The following is a 10,054-nucleotide window of genomic DNA, read 5'->3' on the forward strand; positions in this document are numbered from 1 at the left end:
CTTCCACCACAGTGGAAAATGCTGCTGAATAAATTGTCTGTTTTAATTACATTTCGAGGCTCGCTAATGACTTAACCCATTTACGGGCACGGTGGTAAAAGTTAATGCAGTTACGACCTTGGAATAATCTCTAGGTAGGTGGTGCGTATCTGTAAGACATGCATTTTTTCCCACACTATTTATACTGCCATGCTCTCATTCGGGTATTGCTGCACAGGTTTTCTCACACACACACACTCTGTCTGTCTGTCTGTCTGTCTGTCTGTCTGTCTGTCTGTCTGTCTGTCTGTCTGTCTGTCTGTCTGTCTGTCTGTCTGTCTGTCTGTCTGTGTGTCTCTCTCTCTCTGTCTCTCTCTCTCTCTCTCTCTCTCTCTCTCTCTCTCTCTCTCTCTGTCTCTCTCTCTCTCTCTGTCTGTCTGTCTGTCTGTCTGTCTGTCTGTCTGTCTGTCTGTCTCTCTCTGTGTGTCTCTCTCTTTCTATCTCTGTGTTTCTCTCTCTCTCTCCCCCCCTCTGTGTGTCTCTCTCTCAGACCCAGAGAACATCAAACCAGCCGGTCTCGAGGAGAGAATTCGCCGGCCATTCTTCTCCGCCTCGCTCAGTCTGCTCTCACCACGTAGCAACCCCGCACGGCGACGGCCAATCAAACACGACTCCTGGGTATGTAGGGCAGAACAGGAGCCTCTGGGGCAGGGGCTTGGTCCGGACCCAGAGTTCCTGGCTTCTAGGGATTGTGTCTCATTTCACAGTCCAGGTGTCAGGCGATTTCATTTAGAGCTGGGGGGGTGGGGGTGTGTGTGTGTGTGTGTGTGTGTGTGTGTGTGTGTGTGGGCGGGGGGGGGCAGGATGATGTAGTTGTTAAGGGTGTTGGACTCTCAACGCGGAAGCTTCTGGGTTTGATCCCCAATGCTCCCTGTAGACATCCTGACCCCTGCCTGCTCAATGATGACATGCATCTCAATTCACCGCTGGTTGTTTTGGTTGAAAGAATCAGAAAACGATGAACAGTACTTATGGGTGGCTGGAACTACCTACATGGCTATTCTTGAGGTTTTTTTTCCTTTTGTACGTATTTTATTTATTCTATATATAGAGAGATCTGTAGAGATCTATAAAAAGATCTGTTTGTGCTTACTAATGACCTTGAACAAAGCACTTTCACATATGTGAAGTTAATACACCCAGTGGAAAATGCTGCTGGGTTTTCTTTGCATGGATGTCATGTCTATTACTAAATATATCACATTTAATTTCCTGGTTACACTTGAAAACTCTATCAATTGTAATTTTTCATTCTTACTATTAATAGTAAAGTTAACTTATGACTTGTAAAGTATTGTTTCTGCATGTACAACTGCACACCACAAGGTGGCGCCATATATCCTTTCAATTCACCGACTCCCCTCAATCTCCCGAACATGGTGCGGCGTAAGGTAGTGTAGTTTAAAACTCCTTCGGGACAATGTGCTCTGATTAAGCCCGAGCTCATCAGTTGGATCGTACATGCGTGTACAGCCTCCTCAGCAGTCTCTCCATTGATTTGTATTCCTTTTTAAATTAATATTCCTTTCATGTGTGCTTGGTTGCCGAAGAAGAAGCAGACGCACTTCTTTTCAATGCCTAGCAATGAGACCCGGGCCTCTGCTGTTTCATTCTAGAAGGCTAGTCAGCGGTCTATATCTCGATCAATGCACTTTTCTCAAGCGCAGTGATGGAACATCGCCGTGGAAACAGCGTGTGAAGTCTCGATTCAACGTTGAAGCGAAGACGTTTCTCCTTGAAACACTTTCAGCAGCCCCATTTGACGGATGTTTCAGTGGTGGTGCAGGGAGACTAGATCACGGCGCTCACCATGAGAGACACGAGATGTATGGCCCTGGAAGGGAAGGGCCAATAATGCAGAGTAATTTATTCTACATTATTTGCATTTATAATTGGCCACAAGAAAACGTCACGTGAATAATGAATCTTAATATTTATCTTATCCAGTAGATTGTAATATTTTTCATCATAAAAATCAATTAATTGTTTCCTTGTGATGTATTTTATTTATTATTTTTAGCATTTTTTTGTTGCTTTAAAGTGCAAACTAAATAAAGTTTGATGGTGATTGTTGTTTGTGTCCCACAGGACGTGGAGGACGGCCTTGAAGATGCATTCTCAAGGTAGAGTATGTGAGAATGTAGTAATGTGTATGTGTGTTATTCTAGGAAATGAAAGCTTACTACTCCCCAAACACTACCCAGAACAGTCTATAGATATACAATGCAAACTCATTTTATATTTTCTATATTGGAAAATATATTCAATAATTTCTACAGGCTGACATTTAATTTCTCATGTGTTTAAGTCAGTATTAGATTAAACAGTATTTGGTCATTTGGCGTTTTTCCAGTTTCTAAGGCTATATGATTGAAAGCCCATTTTCCAATATTTTATGCTGTTGATTTCTTATCTTACACACTGGCAAGTAACTATTTAAAACGTTGTCATTGTATGACATAAGGTGGTTTGACTTATTTGAAGAGCGTAATTATCTGTAAATATATCAACCACAAAATAAATTTCCTCTCGTCTGCAAATACAGATTAAACCTTCGACCACCTGAATCATGATGAAGTACAGTATCGCTGTATACCTTTTCAATATCACTGTGTAAATATTTCTCTAAACATTAAACCACCCACTTGATACTAATCGTAGAGGACCGCTAACCTACTCTTGAGATTTGTCTTCAACATTCACCGTGCTCTTCTGATAAATGATGAATGTCCAATTCCGTAGCACCTGCAAAACCCCGGAGTCACGCACACGCACACTCACACTCACACGCACACGCACACACACACACACAGTGGTTGTATTGCAATCTAGCTTTCATTTGCCTGGCTCAGTCATATTGGCAGGGAGGAGAACACCTGTTGTAGTGAATGTTATGCAATCACGAGCATTGATTTGGCAGCTCTGGCATTGTGTTTATATCTGATATGTGTGTATAGATCACGTTTTGTGGCTCCTTATCGTTGCATAATAATAAATTCTCATAACCGAAATCGAATCCAGAAAAGAAAAACGATGCAGGCTTCTTTGAATAAACAGATTATATAAAGGTTAACATCTAACCATTTAAAAGCCTTTCAAAACAAACGTGCTACAGGTTTTCAATAAAGCATGATTCTGCGCTGCAATCAGCTGTTCCCAGAAGCACCTTCTCCACCATAGAAGGATTGTATGTGATTTTATAGTGAAGGATGTTATTTAACTCAAATAAACACAATATATATGTGCTGTGATTATGTATATCCTGATTTGTATGTGGTGACAACTCATGAATATGCTTGGAGGCGGGCGTACATGAATTCATAGAGCAAAATGCCACGCACACATATACCAAGGTTATAATCGTTCCCGAAGACTTACGAAAATTAGGTTGGGGAAGGATTAGTTAGTAACTGGTACCATAGTATGTGCTGTCAACTCATCCTGCAACTCATGCATTTATAGTCACATTTTATAAATTCAGCTGAGAGTGATTTCCATTGAAAATGGAGAGAAACGCATGAATCTAATTTAATGTTATTTTCCTCTGAACACTCCGCCATCGCACGCCTCAACTTGGTCCCCAGAGACACATGCACATACACACGCACACACACACACACACACACACACCCATACAAGCACACCCGCAGTCAATGGGATGCAGTGAAGAACATCTTGTTTGTTGCTCTCTCATCATGCACTGCAGTAAACCACCAAGTAACAAATGTATTGGACGTAAACAATCCTATCCTTGTGATAGATTTTTTTTGTCATTTTTAATCATATTCTGAATATGAGGTTTTAAGCAGCTTAGAAGGGAACCTAAGACTGTTGGAAGTGATTTCGAGAAATTTGAATACGAGCCTGCTGTTACTCTTTTTTTGCATTACATTATTGTAATTAAATAAATGGTATTTGTATACCCTTGTGGTACCAACACTCAATATTCTTATATTGTTCCTTCCTTCCTTCCTTCCTTCCTTCCTTCCTTCCTTCCTTCCTTCCTTCCTTCCTTCCTATCTATATACACACCTACCTTACAGCAGCATGGATGTAGAGGAGTTAGACAACAGTAAATGAGGTGAGAGTGTGTGTGTTTATGTGCATGCGTGTGTCCAAACTGCATGCTGTAGTCCAACATGTGTCATGAAAACTCTTATTTTGTTCATATCAAGGTCCCAGCCCCCTCTACTTAACATTGTTAGTGCATATTTTTCCTCTTCTCTCCGCTGTCTAATGATTTAACCAGTGATATCTTTTGGCCGTTGGGCCTATTGCCGCGGTGCTATGAAGAACCAACATGGCGGAACAGCATTGTCACTTTTTCCAGGATTCTCTGTATTCAAGCTTTACCACGAGTCTATCCCGATGTATTTCTCCAACCTCACTAACGATACCATCGGTAAGGGGCTCCCCAGCGTGGCGCCTGACCTCGGCTGTGACAGCTTCCCCCCCGTAATGCGGATCTCTATTGGTTCAGACACCCTCCGATGCGCTACAGTGAGCCGAGCGAGGGAAGCCTCCAGGACCCCGCCCCGCTCAGCTCCGTTATATTTATAGTACCAATATTTAAATGGGGGTCGTCACGCTATGCTTATTTTGTAACAGAGGAGAAAGCGTGTCTTGTTAAAAAAAAGAACAAAACGTCAACAATATATCAACTCTGCTTCTGCAAACAAAAAACAATCGCGGGATAGTCGGACTGCTGACGCCATCGGTCTGGGATAGTCGGACTGCTGACGCCATCGGTCTGGGATCGTCGGACTGCTGACGCCATCGGTCTGGGATAGTCGGACTGCTGACGCCATCGGTCTGGGATCGTCGGACTGCTGACGCCATCGGTCTGGGATAGTCGGACTGCTGACGCCATCGGTCTGGGATCGTCGTTGTCCGTCGGTGGTATTTTCCGAAAAATGACGTCAACGGCCCAGCACTTTATTATAGAGAGAGTTAGAGAGGAGGGTATGGGAGAGAGAGGAGGACAGGGCAGGATTCGAACCCGGGTCGCTGCGTTCAGGACTGAGCCTATGTGGTACGCGCTCCCACCGGTGGGCCACCGGGGTGCCCCCACGGTCCAACTTGTGGCCACGAATCAAGCACTACTCTCTTGGTAGTGCTGGAAAATGGGCGTGTTGGTTTTACTTTGATGAAGACTTGAGCCGTCGGGGAACAAAGGAAGCCACCCTGGAAACGAGAATCAAAGTCAGGGAGAATCCCTGCATCACAAGCATTGAGGCTGGTGCCACACTATACATTCACTTTGAAGTAGTTCTCCTTTGGCTTTAGTGTGTGTGTGTGTGTGTGTGTGTGTGTGTGTGTGTGTGTGTGTGTGTGTGTGTGTGTGTGTGTGTGTGTGTGTGTGTGTGTGTGTGTGTGTGTGTGTGTGTGTGTGTGTGTGTGTGTCCCCGACATACCGTGTAGGAGCCAGGGAACAACAGTTTGAAAGATCTACTTCCTGTCCTGAGTGCATATATACCCTGTTCGATAGTCAGCCGGTGATTGTGTTGTTTGACCTGCCTAACCAATCACAATGCTGGCCTTGTCTCTGTTGTCTGTTCATTAATGTCCTGATTGGCAGTCAGAGCAGGGACCTATAGGTTAAATCCTCTGACTTCAGACCACTCCTCATCCATCACGGTAATCTAGTCGACATCATCTTTCTTACCGTTCTCTCTCTCTCTGTCTCTGTCTGTCTGTCTCTCTCTCTCTGTCTCTGCCTGTCTCTCTCTCCCGGTCTCTTCACAGACTGGCTTCACGCCAACAGCCTCTGACAGTCTGGTCGTGCGTTTGAAACCAGTACCTTTTTGGTCGGGAGCCCAACACCGGAACCAATAGACTGGCATGGCCCCACTCCACAGAAACATGGACACAACTCCTGCCATACGCAACTTCCTGCACACACAGTGCAACAACAGACCACGTTAGGCCCAACATAAGACACCACTCAAAGATAAATCGGCCTTCATGATAAGAAATGTCTTATTTTTTTTCAAAAATCGAACACCAATCCAGCCGTCAGTCATTAAGTATTTGTAAAGCTATTCTTGTTATCCATGTTTACTTTGTTCAAACTATGACTTTCTTACTCTTTTTCATCTTCAACTATCCATGGACAACTGTCCACTGTTCTCTCCTCAAGCACATGTGTTATCTAATGCACTGTTGAAATCCGTTGAACGGTGGAAGATGCTCTCACAGTCACTGGACACAGTTCATGATTGTGTTATGGGTTTATATTTTGTGTTATTATTATTATGAGTATTCTGCTTTGCCAAGAACAAGAGGGCGGTTGTGTAATGAAATTGTAGAACCTTTGTGTTCTTTGTGTTGGGGGTGTGTTGGCGATTTGAGTTTGAGTTTAGAAATATATAAGTGTGTGACTAACAGGCAGAATGATGTGAAAGCAAAGCATACAGTCAAGTTAAACCAATATAGCTGAGGGATATAATTTCTGAAAGATTCATATACATCTTAAGCTTAGTATAGAATCAGTGACATTAAATATATTTTGTAACACCAATATCAACTAATTTAAAATATCTTGTTTGTTTATTGATAAACAAACATTTAAAATCACACTTTCAAAAATTGGCATCATAGATTAAATTGTAGGTCATTTTATAATTTTTTGTGTCCATTTACTGTCCCTATCCAAACGGTCTCCATTAATACTGAATACATCAGCCAACTAATGCAACAAAGAGTTGCACTTATACTTCTACAGCATTCATTATTAAAAAAACAGTCAGTTGAAATGTCAAATCAGCACTCATTTGTCTAATGGTATTCAATTAACGTCTATAAAGGTTATAAATCAAAACAACTAAATTGTTTCCCTATTTTCTCTGTCTCTAGATCTTTATCAAATTACTTGCCTCTAAATAGAATGATACTGTTGAACATGCTGGGTAATTTAAGGGGTTGTAGAAATATATAATTACAGCGTTGGAGATAAAACTCCCACACTATTTGCATATGCTGTATTTTTTCAATATGTGTATTTTTATTTATGTACATATTATAGCATTGTAAGTAGTCTGAATACAATCAGGGTTATACTTTTTCTACCAACATTTATTACTCTTGTAAATAAAAACGTGAATGCCTGTTTTTTTCATTTGGTTATACGGTTAATAATTATGTTATGAACTATTTTCTTCTCAAATTGTATTATGGGCTATGGGTTATAGAATATTGGGGCCTGTGTGTCGCTGTCATGACACCCACTACTAGAATAATTGGATGGCTTATCAGGTTCGACCATGGGGCTTAATTGCATTTCATTTCTGCGCCATTGGAAATGCCAGAGAGAGCGAGAGAGAGCAAGAGAGAAAGAGAGAGACGATAGGGTGGGAGACCACCACCACTGTCTTCACATTCAGGAGCCCTGTTGAATTATAATGAGGACTTGGGAATGTGTGGGATTCCGGATTCTTTTTTGTTGGTATTGTTATGAGATTTGCCTGAATTCTATTTTAATTTCTTTACTATTTTGGTATCATCTAACTTGTTTTTGTCTCAAAATGTGCTCTATGATCTTTTTTATGGGGGGGGGGATATTATTGAATCACTATCATTTAAGTTTTTTTATTTACAGTTAATGCCTGGATATTAATATTGTCTAGTTTGGTTTTATCGATATACTAAAGACTTCCAACTAACCCACACAACTCGTTGAAGAAAGATAGGTTAAGGCAGTGAAATAAGTAGTACACACATTTCAACAAAATCATTGGATATTGTAAAACTTTTTTATTTTGTCCAACTTCTTTCCGGAGACAAAAACTCAGATGTCATTTTATATTCTGAAAAAAGTATCTATTTTTCTTGTTTAAGAGTTCATTACTTACATATTTGTTTACTTAAATATATGTAAATGAATTATATTCAAATTGCATCTGTTTTCCTTTAGATGCAGTACAAATCAATATTAGGAAACAGCAATGCAAAGTCAAGAAAAGCAAATACATATTGGGTAACAATGTAGCTATAGTAACTAGTTAAAATGTTTATATTTCTTAATCATCTTGGCTAACCAACAGAACAATGTTGTCGTTTGTCAAAGAGGGTGCTTGATATTGGTTACCTATGCAATTGTTGGATATGTCAAATACTGTATTATGAGAGCAGTTTGTGAATAAAACATATTTAGTTGATGTACAGACAGAATAATCTCTGTTTTTGTCAGTCAAAGCTTGGATATAGTCATCGCGTTTTTGAAGGTCTTATATTTTACCATTTAAACATCAACGAATCAAAATGTATCATTCGTGGGACTGTCCAAGGGAAGAGGGCTATTTTCGTGAAGATTAATGTAGATTAATTGCACTTACACCAACACTGATGCAAAATGGAACCATGCATTGTGTTGTTTTGCATAACTAATAATAAATAAGTTAATTAACATTAATTAACGTTGTATATGTATTGGGACTCACTTACTTTACTTGGCCTTGTCACCCTGTATAGGGCAGCTTCATTTCAGTATTAGGTGCCATCAGGTTTTATTCCCTATATAAGAGTAGATGGATGCCCTCAGCAAACATCTTTGATTGTAAATTTGACCAAGTTGTGGATCTGGTTCAGGTAAATCCTATCGGTGCAATCAGCAGTAGCCCTCAGCAGAAAGTGTCCTCCTGCTGTACATAAAATACTCCACGAGTACTGCCCTTTCATTCATTTTCCGTAAACATTTTCCTTTCAAAAAGCTTACAGCGAGGTTCAAACGGAGGCAGAAAATTGTCTTTAACTATAATAATGGAACACACGGAGGATAAGCAAGACGTTTAAAGTGGTTTGCTTTCCTATTCAATACACATGCATTATTTTCTCTCCACACAATGCCAAAGTCACATCTAATTTATTTTGACTGTGCTTTTAACAAGCAAATTCCTGTCAAAGTATTAGTCAGTATGAAAAAAGCAAACATAGGATTAACAAGATACAGACTACTGGCACACAGAAGTTATTATCTGGTTGTTATGCTTTAAGCCTACACCCTCCCACTGCCTAAATACAAAGGAAGGACATTCTGGACAAAACCCCTGGATGTGAATCTCAAGTCTCTGAAAATATGTCTTGCAAACACAAGAGGAGAGGGATACGTAATAAAACATAAAATATGTATTAAACACCAAAAGAGGTCGGTAGACATTTCATGTCTGAATTTCTGCATACGAAAAGCTGAAGTACTATTCAGGACCAACTGCTGCAGGTTAAATTGTCATCTGAAAATGGAGTAAATCAATCGTTGCCTCAAAATAGGCCCAATGGCAGCAAGCCAATCTGAGAAACAATAGTTGAGTGAGTGGGGGAGGCAGATATAACATTCCCTGAATGCAGATAGACTGTTGACTGATGTGTTACGGAGATCTGGTTTCGGCATTGATAAAGGATTCCTAGAGTACTTCATACGGAATTAACTATTTAGTAGACACTTTCATCCATAGCAGGTAGGGTTTGGGGCATAAGATGCCTGTGGACATCCAATCCCCCTGGGGACACTGGGGATCAAACCCAGAACATATGAGGAATGGAACCCACCTTCTGTGCTCATGCTTCATGGTCATGGAAGATCCAAACCCCAGCCTTCTTGTTGTTGTGGTATTGGAGGGGAATAACACGCATGTCTCTGGGCTACATATAGATTGGGATGTTTCGTCAAACTTCAGTGGATCAGCAACAGTAACTGTGTTGCTGCAGTCTGAAGCACACACCTGAGACACGCTGGTATAGATGCATTGCAGGGAAAGGATCCTTCCTCCTGCCTTTAAGTTTATTCCTGTTCAGTCAAGCGTGGATCCCTCTGTGGATTGTTGCATCTACCAATTGAAGCATTTTGTTGTTTATTTCCTCCTCCATTCTGTTATGTATTGCCTCATCTATCACACGGGTTCCTAACCTTTTTTGGCCTGTCACAATAATATCTTAAATTCTGCAGAATATACTCAAATGTCTTCCATTTATTGGAATCTGATCTCCACACGTTTCAGCTCATTGCATTATGCTTACTGTC

General features: G+C 40.8%; 1 long non-coding RNA gene across 1 annotated transcript; it reads left to right on the forward strand.

The window, feature by feature from the left end:
• Positions 1 to 551: 551 nt before the first annotated feature.
• Positions 552 to 8,201, forward strand: LOC132449471 (uncharacterized). Its single transcript, XR_009523585.1, has 4 exons — positions 552 to 657; positions 2,128 to 2,162; positions 4,083 to 4,120; positions 5,785 to 8,201. It is a non-coding gene; the product is annotated as an uncharacterized LOC132449471 (long non-coding RNA).
• Positions 8,202 to 10,054: the final 1,853 nt, after the last annotated feature.

The sequence above is a fragment of the Gadus macrocephalus genome, chromosome 21 (genome assembly GCF_031168955.1).
Source record: "Gadus macrocephalus chromosome 21, ASM3116895v1".
Classification (NCBI taxonomy): Eukaryota; Metazoa; Chordata; class Actinopteri; order Gadiformes; family Gadidae; genus Gadus; species Gadus macrocephalus.